At 35.3% G+C, this 15,605-nt stretch overlaps 1 protein-coding gene and 1 long non-coding RNA gene across 28 annotated transcripts in view; one reads left to right on the top strand and one right to left on the bottom strand.

Moving 5' to 3' along the window:
* LOC145664324 (uncharacterized) overlaps positions 1–15,605 on the bottom strand; it is a 1,583,153-nt gene that overhangs the window by 1,523,091 nt on the left and 44,457 nt on the right. The gene's annotated exons all lie outside the window — the stretch shown is intronic.
* LOC145664335 (uncharacterized) overlaps positions 1–15,605 on the top strand; it is a 580,590-nt gene that overhangs the window by 304,135 nt on the left and 260,850 nt on the right. The window contains exon 5 of one of the 3 annotated variants that reach the window (XR_014127379.1): positions 11,924–12,043. The exons of the other annotated variants lie outside the window; for them this stretch is intronic. This is a non-coding gene — a long non-coding RNA (uncharacterized LOC145664335). The remainder of the gene's footprint in view (positions 1–11,923; positions 12,044–15,605) is intronic. 3 annotated transcript variants of the gene reach the window in all.

Raw genomic sequence — 15,605 nt, forward strand, 5'->3', positions numbered from 1 at the left:
TGACAATTAGTTAAGCTCTTCGATATTTGTGATAATAAGGGGAATACAACCAAGGAATAGTTTTAACATTTTGTGCAAAATTAAAGGAAAGGTATGTGCCTGGTAACTAGACATACCCTTGGTATAACCATTGCCCAATTCATAAAAGAAACCCGATTCTAACACATTCGCTCTCTTATCTTGATTTGGTCGGATTTTAATTAAAATCTATAGCCGACTAAAGTCAAATCATAGTAAATTAACATCTAAGGTTATGTTCAAAGTTTTCGATTTTTCTGATATATGCTATAGTGGGTGAAACCAATTTCAGATGAGGGACTTTTTAATTAGGAGTTACTAGCATAGCATACAAAAACAGTGTGTAGTTACTGGCAGTGAACGTGCTAAAAAAAAAAGAAGTGCACAAAAAATAAAAATGAACATTTATTTATTTATCTGGGCATTATCGGTATCCATGGCAACAACATCCTCGGCGAGCACATTATCTGGGGAAGGGGAAAGGAAGGAAGTGACCTGGGACCTGTATGTTAAGTACTAATCAGCCATTTGCGTGGTGTGAATGAGGAAATCTCGGAAGAAAACTCACTCAGGATAGCTGGCTTGAAAAAAACTGTTACACATTTTTGACCGGTGTTCCCAACGGGATTTGTACCTGGTACCGCTCGCACCAAAGGGAAGGTATGTCGAAAACGAAAATTCCTTTTTATAAACGAGAAGCAGAAATGACGTTCTTGCTAACGTCTTTCGTTCCTATATGTAATTATTTCATGTCATTCTCCACATCGTTCTTGGAGAAATTCATTCAAAGAACAATAAGGATGGATAGGACTGAATATGTAGCATATTCTCTGCTACATGAGAATACAAGCAGAAAACTGTAATGTCACAGATAACCCTACTGGAAATGACTGGTTCATTCGACCTTTTGTTTCTATCGTTAGTAGGTCCATCAGTGGAGTATTTACGATTTTGTTTTCGGGGGGACTTGGCGAACTTTAGTCCTGGAAATGTGAAAATTCTGCAAGATATTTCATTTACTTAAAATTAGTAAGTACAATTTCGGCGGAGGTTTAAGCCCGGAAGCTTCCCTTAAATATGCCACTGATGTCCATACACATAATGGTTCTTCGGTTTTCCGCAGATCATTCGCTCTATGAAATCCAAAATTTTAAACTTAAGTAATTTTTTGAGGTCCTATAAAAACGTTGTTTCGAGTATCAATCTATCCCTAAAACAAGAATTAATTAATAGAGATAGAAAATCGAATAATTTCTCTTGGGCGGTTTTCTAATGAACGGCGTACGAAAAATGTTGCCGTAGTGGTTCAAAAGTGAAGAACTTGTTAAAATCCAAACAGAGACTGACATTTGTCTTACTAAAAGGATAAAAAAACACTTATAGTGAGTGAGACATATATTATATATTTCATAATTATCTATCTTACTAACTATATTTCAGTAAGATAAGAGTAAAGTTTTTGGGAAGAAAATCACAATGTATCCTTTTGCGAACAGTATATTAAATAACAGTTGCAATAAATTTGTTACTATTTAACAAACTGACACTTCATCAACAACGAAATATTGTGCCTGAATTCAAGTTTTCATAAAATACAGTAAGAAAGATCCTCTCGTGGATATGTTTTGTTCTGACGATTTTCTCGCAAAAGATCTTAATAGAGAAGGTTTACAGTTTAAAATATATCTTGACCAATTTTTGAATTTAAGTTCGTAATATTGTTTCTTCAAACAAGGGTAAAAATAAAGTAATGTTGTATCACTTTGATTTTCGGTGTTCGTAAAAATTATTCTAAATTATAAAGTTCAATTAGGCCAATACACCTGGTACAAGGAAGGAAAATTTAAAAAATAAAGGCAATACGAAGGCAGTATATTCAAACAGAATGTAAATGCAAACGCATGAATACATTGTAACGCAAAATGCGAGAAAACACTGTCTTTGTAATTTTCTGTTTTTTTTTTTTTTTTTTTTCAAGGAATCACGAGTTGTCAAGAAAATCTTCTTACGTACACATATTGAGCAAGCCATGAGGTGACGAACGTATAATGTTAAAATAATAATGAAAAACCCAGTTCAGGACGAAAAGGAACAATGAAAACGCGGAAGTGTTAAGTCGTATAAAACTTTATGATTGAGAGATTTCGTGGTTTTTTACTCGATCTTTGCTAGAAGTCTGTTAGACGTGATTTTCGAGTTTAAAATTTAATCTGCAACATTCTAATGATTACCGTTGGCTGTTGGTTGCCACTCCAACAGTACAACTCTTGTCTTGAAAACTGATTCAGAGACAGATACTAACTGTTAGTTAGTATACGAGAGATACCAATAGAAAATTCTCAATCAGATCGAGTCTTATAGAGGAAAATAGAAGAAAAGCACCTTCATCAGGTTCATCGCCACAGATTTTGAGTTACTAGTTCTACCTATCCGGAGATAAAGAAAAAGACGCCAGAGGCGCTCCAGAATCAGTTGGAAATATAAGATCAGTCTTGCTGATTATGTAATGTTGCATTCTGTGGCAAAGCGTGCAACCTCAAACATTTCTAAAGAATTTAGTATCACATTAAACTTATTAGAACCAAATACATTCATGTTCTCATTTACATGTCACATAGCGAACCACAATATGTTAGACTGATTAGGAGTTACTTACAACGGAATGTGGGTGGAAATCGCTCACTTTCATTGATATTGAAAGTAAGTAGTTTGTCTCGCCCCTAATTCATACGAAAGAGAGGTGGGACGAAAGTAATTAAAAGCAATATAAATATCAAAAGTCGAATTTTTTTCAGAAACGGTTTTAGTTAGTGCATCCAGAATTTTAAAAAATAATGAAATAATTAAAATAACATTTAAAAAATCTACATTAAGGAACATTGGTATAGCACTTTTTTCATCCCTGTTAAGACCAGAAAGTGTATGGTAATTGCAAAAAATAGGTTTCGTATGATTTTTGGGAAAACGTTGATAATGATTTAAACTGTATTTTATTTATAATAGACAAACATTTAAGTGTTACACTAGTTCTAAGTAGTTGCGTTAATAAGTGCCGTTAGCTGCGCTGCTTGTCTTCCTGATTTTAATAGATGTCGCTAGTGCAGGCAATATATAGAGGCAATTAACATCAGGGGTAAAAATTGATCTGAAAAGGTAGGGGACGCATGACGTCACGTTGTTCTTCGTACGTATCTTTGCCTATTATAATTTTTCAGGAAGTGGAGGTACGCCATAGAAAATTTTTGGAAGTTAAGTAACGGTGTCCTCCTCGTTCCCCCTCACCTTAACCCCTGGTTCATCATCATCATCATCATAGGTATTCTGCCTTTATTGGCAGGTCACCTGCCGCAGCTGAGAAGCTTCCATGCTCCACGGTCCTCCGCTAACCTTTTCGTCTTCGCGTATGATCTTTCTGTTTTAATATCATCCATTAATTGTAGTCTCCTTCGCCCCCTCCCTCTCTTTCCCGCCACCATACCCTCTAGGACGTCCCTCATGATACAATCTCTTCTTAGGCAATCTTCCAACCAGTGTCTCTTCCTCTTCCTAATAATATCTAAAAGTGTTCTTTTCTCACCCACCATTTCTAACACTCTCTCATTCGTTTTCCGCTCGACCCAACTAATTCTTTCCATTCTTCTCCACACCCACATTTAGAAGGCTTCCAGTCGATTTTCGTCACCTTTACGTAATGTCCACGTTTCCGCCCCATACAGTACAACACTCCACACGAAGCATTTTATGAGTCTTTTTCTCAACTCTTTGTTCAAGGTCCCACAAAATAGACTTTTCTTTCTTTTAAAGGCTTATTTCGCCATTCCTATCCTTGCTTTTATTTCACGTTCGCATTTCATGTCATTACTAAGAATACTACCCAGGTATCGAAAACTATTCACTTGTTCTATTTTCTCCTCTCCTACTTTTATATTTGACACAGACCCTTTCGTTCCAATCACCATGGCTTTTGTCTTTCTAACATTTATTTTCATCCCATATTCTTCAAAGCACTCTCTCATTTTTTCTAACATTTTATTGATTTTCTTTTCAGATTCTGCAACAAGCGCCATATCGTCTGCAAATCTTATACATCTAATCATTCTACCTCCTACCGAAATGCCATCATCCTCATGTAGGCTCTTTTTCACTATCTCTTCTAGATAGACATTAAATAGTGTTGGCGAGAGGCAGCATCCTTGTCGAACTCCCCTTCCAATTGCACTCTCTTCCGTCAGTTCTTCCCCTATCCTAACACTTACTTGTTGGTTCATGTATAAGTTTCTTATTAGTCTTCTATCTTTCCATTCCAACCCTATCTTTGTTAGAACTCCCAACAACAATTCCCAATTCACGCGGTCAAAAGCCTTTTCTAGATCAATAAATACAACATACACCTCTTTCCCTTTTTCTATAAATCTTTCACCGATCACCCTTAATAATCCAATAGCATCTCTTGTGCCCTTGCCTCTTTTGAACCCGAACTGCTCTTCCTCCACATCTTTATTTGTTCTTCCATATAACCTTCTGTTCAGTATTCGGAGCATAATTTTAGCTGCATGAGATATGAGGCTAATAGTTCTATAATCCTCACATCTCTTTGGATTCGATTTCTTAGCCATCGGTATCATGATCGTTTTCAGAAAGTCTCTTGGCCATTCTCCTGTTTCATATATTTCATTGCATAGTTGCCACAATTCTTTCTTTCCCTTGTGTCCTATATTTTTAATGAATTCGATTGGTATGTTATCTATTCCGGTTGCCTTTCCATTCCCAATCTCGGATATAGCCTTTTCAAACTCATCCCTAAGAATACTAAATCCTTTATCATCCTCGCCTACTTCATTTTCCACTTCAACATTTAGGCTACACGGTCTATCCCTACTCTCATATAAGTCTTCAACGTATTCTTTCCACCTTCCTATGACCTCATTTCTCTCGCTGACTACCTTCCCATTCTTATTTTCTACTGCCATCATAATACTCCCTTGTTTCCTCCGAAATTCCATAGATTTCACCTCCTTGTACATTTCCTCATATTTCCCAACTCTTTCTAATTCTTCTATGTCCTCGCATTTTCTTTTGTAAAACTCTTCCCTCGCTCTGTCTGTTTCTCTTCGTAATTCATTATTTAACTTTCTGTACATCTTTCTGCCCTCTTCTGTATCAACCTATTTCCACATCTTCCTCTCCCTCATTTTCTACAACATCTGCTCTGTAACCCATGGTTTCTTAGCAGTTTTGTGTTCACGGTAACCTACTGCTTCTTCTACAGCCTGCTGTAAGCAACGTTTAATATGTTCCCACCGTGCGTTACTAACTGCGCCTATCCTTTCCTCGTTTGAATATTTTTCTTCGAATATTTCAGCGAAAAGATTTCTTATTTCCTCGTTTTTCAACTTTTCAGTATTCAACACTTTGTTACCTACTTTTCTTCTGCCTACAATTTTCAGTTGAATATCTACTTCGGCCAGCACAAGATTATGATCAGAGAAAATCTTACTCCTGGTTAAGATGATTTAATTGTAACTTATAACTGCGTTGTTTGAATTTGGTTATTTCAAAATAGGGCAAAGGCCGTGATCACTTTTACATTTGAACATCAATATGTGCGTATTACGATTTAATTTCCCAACTTTAATCGTATTGTTTCAACTTAATGATTTAAAATTAGATAGTGAAGATACTGAACATTTGTTGCTCATTATTAATACAAGGATTGTAATCATATTTGAATTTGAGTAATAATATTTATATACCCTAAATTTAATTGATGAGCAAATTTAAAATGAATTTAAATATAAAGAAATAGAGTCTTTAATTATTCACGATTTAACTTACGTTGCACAACGGACCGAAGACTTGAAAAGCAACCACTAATATTATTGAAGCGGTCCGTCTCTGTTCGAATAATGTTTGTAAAACGAATTTTAAATAAGATTGGCATGCGCTTTCCTAAAACCTAAATTAGAATAATTGTTTGAACTTCGTAAATACAAAATATCTAAAATCGTGAGGTAAAATCTACTCCATGTTGCTAGTTTGCATATCAATAATGTAATGAAACAATTTTTAGTAGTTTAAATTTTACCTATATTTTCCAAATATGTTGAAAAAGTCCAAATTTCCATTGATTGGAAATGTAATCAACCGGGAGTAAGGGGCAAGTTTACCGTACTCGCATTAAAGTACTTTCCATAACAACTTTCGCAAATACTGCATTAGGTTCTCAAGCTTTGCGGTACCTTCTTTTGTTAAGGCTGCAAAATTATATTCACTGCTTGGGATTAAATTTAATCAAAAATAAGAGATTTGATTTAAGTACCATCTGTCTTACAAAAATTGTTCTTAAATTTGAAAATGTAATTTACGTTTCATAAAATTACTTCATTTAAAGCTTTCTAATCATCCCCAGTGCTTTTCGTTAAGATCGGTGAAGAACAAGGGTTAATTTACCATCGACTGATTAAAAAAATAATGATATACGATGAGGTTCTTAAAAACGTTTTGGATGGGTACAATATGGTGTATATTTTTTTTTGTACCGAGGGCTCCAAAATATCTTTACTGCTTGGCAGTGTTCGAAGTAGGAAAAAAAGCAGAGGCGGTAGTTTTATTTCGATTTTGATTGGACATACCGGCTATCTAAATGCTGAAATACAGCGTTAGTATGTTGCCTGAAAGATTACATTTCTATTTACATATATGACTAAAAACCATTGGAGGGTTTCTCTGTAGTTATAATTACTTGGGGAGGATCATGGGAGACTTTGATCCTCCACCAACAACTCTCTGAACAAAAATAAAAAAAATACCCCCCCTATGTTGTATTATAGAGGATTATACACGAAAATGCTCAAGAACCGAGTTTTTATGTTAATTACTTGCGGGAAAACCGTCGGATCCCCTCTCGCTTGAGGGGTATTCCAAACCCCCGGAAGATCTGCCCTACAACAGACAACCCCAAACTCTGCCCATCTTGAAAACACGACATTTATATACGAGTCTGAACTTAGCAGGACCACTTTTGAAAATTATAAATATTTGCACACCATACATTTGTACTGCGTTTGTACCGGATTGTACCGTAAAGATTTTCGTTTGTACCGGTCTCAAATTCGAAAAAATCGAAAAATAAAGTGGTCCTGCTAAGTTCACGTGAACATAGCAGGACCAGAATACAAATTTCTGCAATTCTTAAGATTTCTCTGGTTGAATCGTTTGTTCTACGTTTGTACCGGATTATACCGTAAAACTTTTCGTTTGTACCGGTCCCAAATTCGAAAAAATCGAAAAATAAAGTGGTCCTGCTAAGTTCACGTGAACTTAGCAGGACCACTGATAAATTTCTACAAATTTGATGATTTTTCTGTACGATTCGTTTGTACTGCGCTTGTACCGGATTGTACCGTAAAAATTTTCGTTTGTACCGGTCTCAAATTCGAAAAAATCGAAAAATAAAGTGGTCCTGCTAAGTTCACGTGAACATAGCAGGACCACAATACAAACTTCTTCAAATCTTAAGATTTCTCTGTTTGAATCGTTTGTTCTACGTTTGTACCGGATTGTACCGTAACAATTTTCGTTTGTACCGGTCCCAATTTGGAAAAAAAATCGAAAAATAAAGTGGTCCTGCTAAGTTCACGTGAACATAGCAGGACCAGAATACAAATTTCTGCAAAGCTTAAGATTTCTCTGTTTGAATCGTTTGTTCTACGTTTGTACCGGATTGTACTGTAAAAATTTTCGTTTGTACCGGTCCCAATTTGCAAAAAAATCGAAAAATAAAGTGGTCCTGCTAAGTTCACGTGAACATAGCAGGACCAGAATACAAATTTCTGTAAATCTTAAGATTTATCTGTTTGAATCGTTTGTTCTACGTTTGTACCGGATTGTACCGTAAAAAATTTTCGTTTGTACCGGTCTCAAATTCGAAAAAATCGAAAAATAAAGTGGAGAACTTAGCAGGACCACTGATAAATTAATACAAATTTGATGATTTTTCTATACGATTCGTTTGTACTGCGTTTGTACCGGATTGTACCGTAAAAATTTTCGTTTGTACCGGTCTCAAATTCGAAGAAATCGAAAAATAAAGTGATCCTGCTAAGTTCACGTGAGGTTGGGGATTAGGTTAAGCATTAACTGAGACAGAAACACGGTCAGTGATACTTCTACAGCCCAAAGTCAACAAAAGACTGGTCTTGTAAGATCTTGAGGTTAAAATCTACTAAAACAAGAATTGAGCTAGTATCAAACGTTTTAGTTTCAGTAAAACTATTGTTCATTGTGAATAGGATACTAAACAAACAAAATTTTTATTGTATAATATAAATTTGTGATTCCAAATATAAAAATAAGAAAGTAGAGTATTTTTTTGAGTTAAACTGGCAGATAATTGCAAGTAGCCGAGAATGTAATGGGTCGCCCAATTTGAAATTTTGGTAGGAACTTTTGGATCAAAAATTGCCCAATCCGCTTCTTGTAGCCCAATCTGCCTACACTGCTGAGAAGGCGCAAGAATCATTGAAACCACCTTTCCAAAAAAAGCAACTGATTGGACCACGAAGATCGAGAAGCAAGAGGCGATTCGCGAATTAGCAACATTCAGTTAGAAAAATTTAAGGTATAGGTTGGAAGGACCAGTATAAAGAAAAAAAGCTCCAATCTATACTTAATATTGTTACTGACTGTACAAGATTTATATGCTACAAATATTGTCAATCCCAAACTACCGTGTCTTCCTCAAAACCCGTACTCCTAAAGAAACCTGACTGCCAAAGACCATAACCCTAGAAGAACCACGTCTCCTTAGAAACTACGCCTCCTGAAAATACACGAATCACGAAGAAACACGACTCATAAAGAACAGTCGATCATTCCTAGTCAGAGACGACAAACTCACTCATCCAAAAAAGTAGTCAAAAGATTCGGCTCAATCGCGAGCGACACATTATTAATTAATCTTTAAATTCGTACCATAGTTTGACACCTAGCGTTTTAGCAACATATAATGCAATAGAATATAATGAAAATTGTTTCAAAAACTATTACACGAATGTCTCATTTTGTCTTAGCAGATCACTTTCCTTTCCGAGTTTTTGAATTTCACGACGATACAAACGAAACTTTTTACGGTACAATCCGGTACAAACGCACTACAAACGATTTGTTAAGAAAAAATCCTCAGATTTCTAGAAACTTGTATTCTTGTTCTAATACGTTCACGTGAACGTAGCAGGACCACATTGTTTTTCGATTTCTTCGAATTTCAGACCGGAACAAATGAAAATTTCTAAGGTACAATCCGGTACAAACTCGGTACCAACGATTTGTTAAGGAAAATCTTCAAATTCGCATACATTTATCAGTGTTCACGTGAACTTAGCAGGACCACTTTATTTTTCGATTTTTTGGAATTTGAGACCGGTACAAACGAAAATTTTTACGGTACAATCCGGTACAAATGCAGTACAAACGAATCGTACAGAAAAATCATCAAATTTGTAGAAATTTATCAGTGGTCCTGCTAAGTTCACGTGAACTTGGCAGGACCACTTTATTTTTCGATTTTTTCGAATTTGGGACCGGTACAAACGAAAATGTTTACGGTACAATCCGGTACAAACGTAGAACAAACGATTCAAACAGAGAAATCTTAAGAATTGCAGAAATTTGTATTCTGGTCCTGCTATGTTCACGTGAACTTAGCAGGACCACTTTATTTTTCGATTTTTTCGAATTTGAGACCGGTACAAACGAAAATTTTTACGGTACAATCCGGTACAAACGTAGAACAAACGATTCATACAGAAAAATCTTAAGCTTTGCAGAAATTTGTATTCTGGTCCTGCTATGTTCACGTGAACTTAGCAGGACCACTTTATTTTTCGATTTTTTGGAATTTGAGACCGGTACAAACGAAAATTTTTACGGTACAATCCGGTACAAATGCAGTACAAACGAATCGTACAGAAAAATCATCAAATTTGTAGAAATTTATCAGTGGTCCTGCTAAGTTCACGTGAACTTGGCAGGACCACTTTATTTTTCGATTTTTTCGAATTTGGGACTGGTACAAACGAAAATGTTTACGGTACAATCCGGTACAAACGTAGAACAAACGATTCAAACAGAGAAATCTTAAGAATTGCAGAAATTTGTATTCTGGTCCTGCTATGTTCACGTGAACTTAGCAGGACCACTTTATTTTTCGATTTTTTCGAATTTGAGACCGGTACAAACGAAAATTTTTACGGTACAATCTGGTACAAACGTAGAACAAACGATTCGTACAGAAAAATCATCAAATTTGTAGAAATTTATCAGTGGTCCTGCTAAGTTCACGTGAACTTGGCAGGACCACATTATTTTTCGATTTTTTCGAATTTGAGACCGGTACAAACGAAAATTTTTACGGTACAATCCGGCACAAACGCAGTACCAACGAATCGTACAGAAAAATCATCAAATTTGTAGAAATTTATCAGTGGTCCTGCTAAGTTCACGTGAACTTAGCAGGACCACTTTATTTTTCGATTTTTTCGAATTTGAGACCGGTACAAACGAAAATGTTTACGGTACAAACCGGTACAAACGCAGTACAAACGTATGGTGTGCAAACATTTATAATTTTCAAAAGTGGTCCTGCTAAGTTCACACTCGTCATTTATATGCACTAAGGCAAGAAGACACACACATACATAAGAAAGAAACAATTCAATATGTCACATCAAAATATAAACTAAATGGACTTCTTTGAAGATATATCATTTTAGAAACAAAAGCTACGAAAAAGGTAACAAAACTCTCGGTGTTGAGGATTTAGAAATTATTTCTACATAAGATAGAAAATCTTTGACGTGCAAAGCTATTCGTCAATAACTGTGTATAAAAATGGATTTATTAAAGGTATTTAGCATCTGCTCTCCAGTGACTGTATGTCCTGATCACTGAAAAACCAGAGGCGGTATGGCATGTCACCGCATACCGTCTCACTTTGACCACTGCTGCTTAGAGTTGGAAACGATCTAAAACGGTGAATTTAATTCAGCTCCTTTTCTCTCCCAAATCGTCCTTTTCTTTTTTCTTTTTTCTTTTCTTTTTCTTTTTTCTTTAAGGAAACAGCAAATGTTTTGTTTCGGGCCAACATTCTAGCAGCACTTGAACATGGCTTGTCTTGAAATCAACGAATTCAAGGAGCACTGGGTTTTGTGAGAGGAAACATGTGTGGTAGTTCGTAATAACCAGATGGTTTTGGCATTTCGGTGCAGGCCGGAAACCAGCCACAGAGGTTTGGGGAAGCATGAATGTGTTAGGGGGGGCCAAGTCATTAAAATTCGCTTACAAATATCTAAATTGTGTATTTTGTATTGAGATCTGGAAGGACAACAGAAAGTTTAGGGGAAGCCAGGCCCCCTACCCCCTTTGGTTGCGGGCCTGTTGCGGTGACCATTCAACGTCGTAAGAATAATAGCAGAGCTACTTGAAAGGAAGAATTAACGAACTCCTGTCTAAACGTTAGTATTATAGCCACGGAAATATGGTATGCTGATCGACATCCAACAAAAACTTTTTGAGTAAGCCAGCTTGCAGGCCCTGGCATCGTAAGGTCTATTGCTTCAGAAATTTAGTTTCTTTTCTTTTAGAATACTTTAGATTGGGTCTTTATTCCTATTGTTTGGGTGTTAAAATTTTGAAATTAGGAAAGGTGAAGCAGTTAAATATTACTCCATTAAAAATTACACACTTGTCATTAAACAATTCGTAAACTTTCTTCAAGGCTTCCAAAGACAACCTATTGTATTTTTTATTAACATCACTCAATATATATATAGGGTGTCCCAATTGAACCGCCCTATTTTCATTTCGTGGTGGTAAATTAATGTATGTATATTTATCTCTTTTCCAGATGTAATACAGTAGAAGAAATACTAAGTTTTGTTAGAAATTTTTCAATCCCAAAAATCTCGCCAGGTGTGGTGGTGGCAGCAGGAACAGTGAAATGTAGACCAACGCAGAAAAACCTCAGGTAGGGTGGTAGTATGCAGAACTTGGTTCCATTGCCGCAGTGCAACGAGGATTCCTCCAGTAATACCAGAGAGAACCCCTAATGCGAAAACAATTTGAGTATGGAAACATAATTTCCTGGCGACTGGTTCAGTTGCTAAAAAGCATGGTGGTGGTCACGAAAGCGTATCAGAAGACAATGTGCAGAGTATTCGGAAATATCGCCTGGATATCCTTCGTGTGACTGGTGGAGCACATGTTGAAGTGTTCTGACTTTCGTGATATTTGTATACAAATTTAATGAGTGTATCTTCTTAGAGCATTTTAGTTCATTTGGATATCTCAAATAGTGTGGGACAAATACAGAAATGAAAATAGGGATATTCAATTGAGACACCCTGTATGTATATATAGCTATATCTGTTTTCTTGTTAAGAATTCCTGCTGTTGGTTCACTTCTATAATATGTGTCAGTATTAATACTAACTAACTAACTAACTAACTCTATGGCCTATGGAACCCGGAGGTTCAGTGCCGCGTTCACAAAAGCTCTCCACTGACTTCTATCCTTAGCTAATTGGATCCAGTTTCTACTTTGTATTCCTATCTCTGCGAGATCCATCTTAATATTATCCTCCCATCTGCGCCTAGGTCTTCCTAATGGTCGTTTTCCTATGGGTCTACCAGTCAAGACTTTGAAAGCGTTTCTACTTTCTCCCATTCTAGCTACATGACCTGCCCATCTAAGCCTCCTAGACTTGACGACCCTAACAATGTTGGGTAAACCGTATAAACTATGTAGTTCCTCGTTATGAAGCTTCCGCCATTCCCCATTCTCGTTCCTCTTGGGTCCGAATATTCTTCTCAGGATCCTGTTCTCAAATACTTTCAGTCTATGTTCTTCCCTCAGAGTAAGCGACCATGTTTCGCAACCATACAGAACAACAGGCATGATTATCGTTTTATATATTTTAAGCTTCAAATTCCTCGACAGAATTCGCGACGACAAGAGATTTTGAACCGAATAGTAACACGAATTCCCTGCTTTTAGTCGACATTTAATTTCTTCGTGAATATGATTTTCGTCTGTTAATATTGATCCTAAATATTTGAAACTATCCACTTTATCAAAAGTATTATTTAATATTTTAACGCCTCCACAATTTGCCGTATTACGGTCCCGACGCACTTCCATGTATTTAGTTTTCTCTGCATTTACTTCTAAACCCATGTCCCTGCAAGCGTTTAATAATATCTCTGCATTTATTTCTACTGTTCTCCTATCATCCCCTATTAAATTTACATAATCAGCATATGCCATAACCTGGTGAATGCCGTTCAACTCTAGGCCCTGGTTGCTATCTTTGATTTTCCTTATGGCGTATTCCAGCACAAAGTTAAATAATAATGGCGACAACGCATCTCCTTGTTTCAGGCCATTTTCGACGTGAAAGCTCGTGGACAAAAATTTTCCTACCCGGACTTTACTTTGGGATTCACTTAAACATATCTTAATTAATCTAATTAGCTTTCTCGGTATTCCAAGCTCTGTAAGAACGTTGTATAATGTTTCTCTCCTAACCGAGTCGTACGCCTTCAGTATTAGTACACGAAATTAGTATTAATATTAATATTAATACGAAATTAGTATCAGTATTAATACGCGAAAAATTAATGTTGAATTATATTACTAATATTACGTGATGCACTAATCATATGTTACATATTGATAATATTGCATCAGACGTTCTACAAAATGAACCCAAAGATTGTGAGTTTTGTTCGAAAACAGTTTTACAACTTGTTTTTATAGATATGTCATTATACAATATTTAAAAACATAGAAGAATCTTTCGCTTGACTGATTTCAATCATACAAAAACCTTAGAATCACTGTTTTCAATCAAATACACACTGTGTTTCATAAATGCTTTTACCGTATAAAAACAATTATTACTATCGTCCATTTATTTTGCACACTTATCTCTATCCCAATTTATCTATGTCATACTATGCTGCATTCTCCTCTTCAAAGCTCTGCCCTTTCTAAGCACTTTCAGGTAGAAATGTACCATTCATAGTTTACCCTAATCTACTAAACGTAAACGGTTTACGCATCTACATAACGATAAAATTGAGAAAAGGGAAGTTAAAATTGACTCCTTGGTACTTCTCGTTAGTGGAATATGTAGAAATAAAGAACATAAATCGATTCCAGACAGTCATCCAAATGTAAGAAATCATCCACTATTTTAAAATTCTTTCATAACAAAAGACAAGTTATAAAATTCGTTACTGTATATTGAAAGTAAGAGATGTGATGATAATAAAATGTACTTTTTCGCTCTGTAAAGAATGTTAAAGCTTAATAAGGAAAAAGAAACAAAACGAAGATAATCTACTCTAAGAAAAATGTCTTTGAATGCAATTATATCTAAACTAAATTAAAATGAAATGAATCATTAAGATTTACGTCCCATGGTTATGCTGGCTAGGCTAAAGGAGACGGTGATGATGAAAAATGAATGAAATGGTGGAAAGAAGAAAGTGAGAGGAAAGAGGAGAACCCTGAGAGAACCCACGAACACCGTGCTTTCCGTCAAAAAACTCACTTGGCGCTAACTGGAATTGAATTAAGGAGACCGTGCACCAAAGGTAAACGCTCTACCAGTAAGCCAACACCAGCTCCTAAATTAAATTAAGGCAAAACTATTACGAAGAATAAAAATTTCTTTATACCCTTATGCCAACATACTAAGTTAACATTTTATTTACTTTAAAAGTTTCAAAAGAATGTACCACGACTTGTGATTAGCGTTCTATGCTTCCCACGCAGGAAATAAAATATTCAAATCTTTGTCAATTCTATTAGGCATGTGCTTGAACGGTACCTTTAAATATAGACCCTTCATATCTTTCTTTTTCACTATATTTTTTTGTTGTGATTGCGATTGTTAACAGTTTCACTGCAAATGTATGCCTCAGATTCTATGTAAAAAATTAAATCAGTAAGTCTTTGTCTTCAAAAACTATAATTCGTTACTGAATATTTCATTACATTAATTTCAATACTTTCAATACCTAATCTATAAAATTGGTTTTCAACAGTAATTCATTTCTTAATATCAAACGATAGTAATTCTTCATGATATTTGCTATTCAAAGAAACTTTACAAACCATTTTCATAATAATAACGCATCATGAAAAAAGATTGTCCATCTAGATCAACTTTATTTTTAAATGGCATTAAATTTTTGAAAGAAAGTAATCATGTTTTGTTAAACATAAGGTTGTTAATAGAATATTTCCTTCTGAATGTAAATAAACTAGAATCGTCTTTTAAAGAGAAAATAATGTACTTTTTTTTCAAAGTTTAATTTTTGAGTTAACTACTTTGGAGTAGGAGATAAATTCGAATATCGATAAATTTCTTGAAACAGTGTTTTAATTTAACTCATGGTATCTATTACTATTAACTGAAGTATTTATGACATAGTAACATAATTACGGTATGTATTTTGAAAACCTTAAGAAAGAAACACTCTATCAGCAAAACATTTTATCTGAGATGTAAGAATAAAGT

Source organism: Thermobia domestica, chromosome 11 (genome assembly GCF_964235325.1).
Source record: "Thermobia domestica chromosome 11, izTheDome1.hap1.1, whole genome shotgun sequence".
In the NCBI taxonomy this organism is placed as follows: Eukaryota; Metazoa; Arthropoda; class Insecta; order Zygentoma; family Lepismatidae; genus Thermobia; species Thermobia domestica.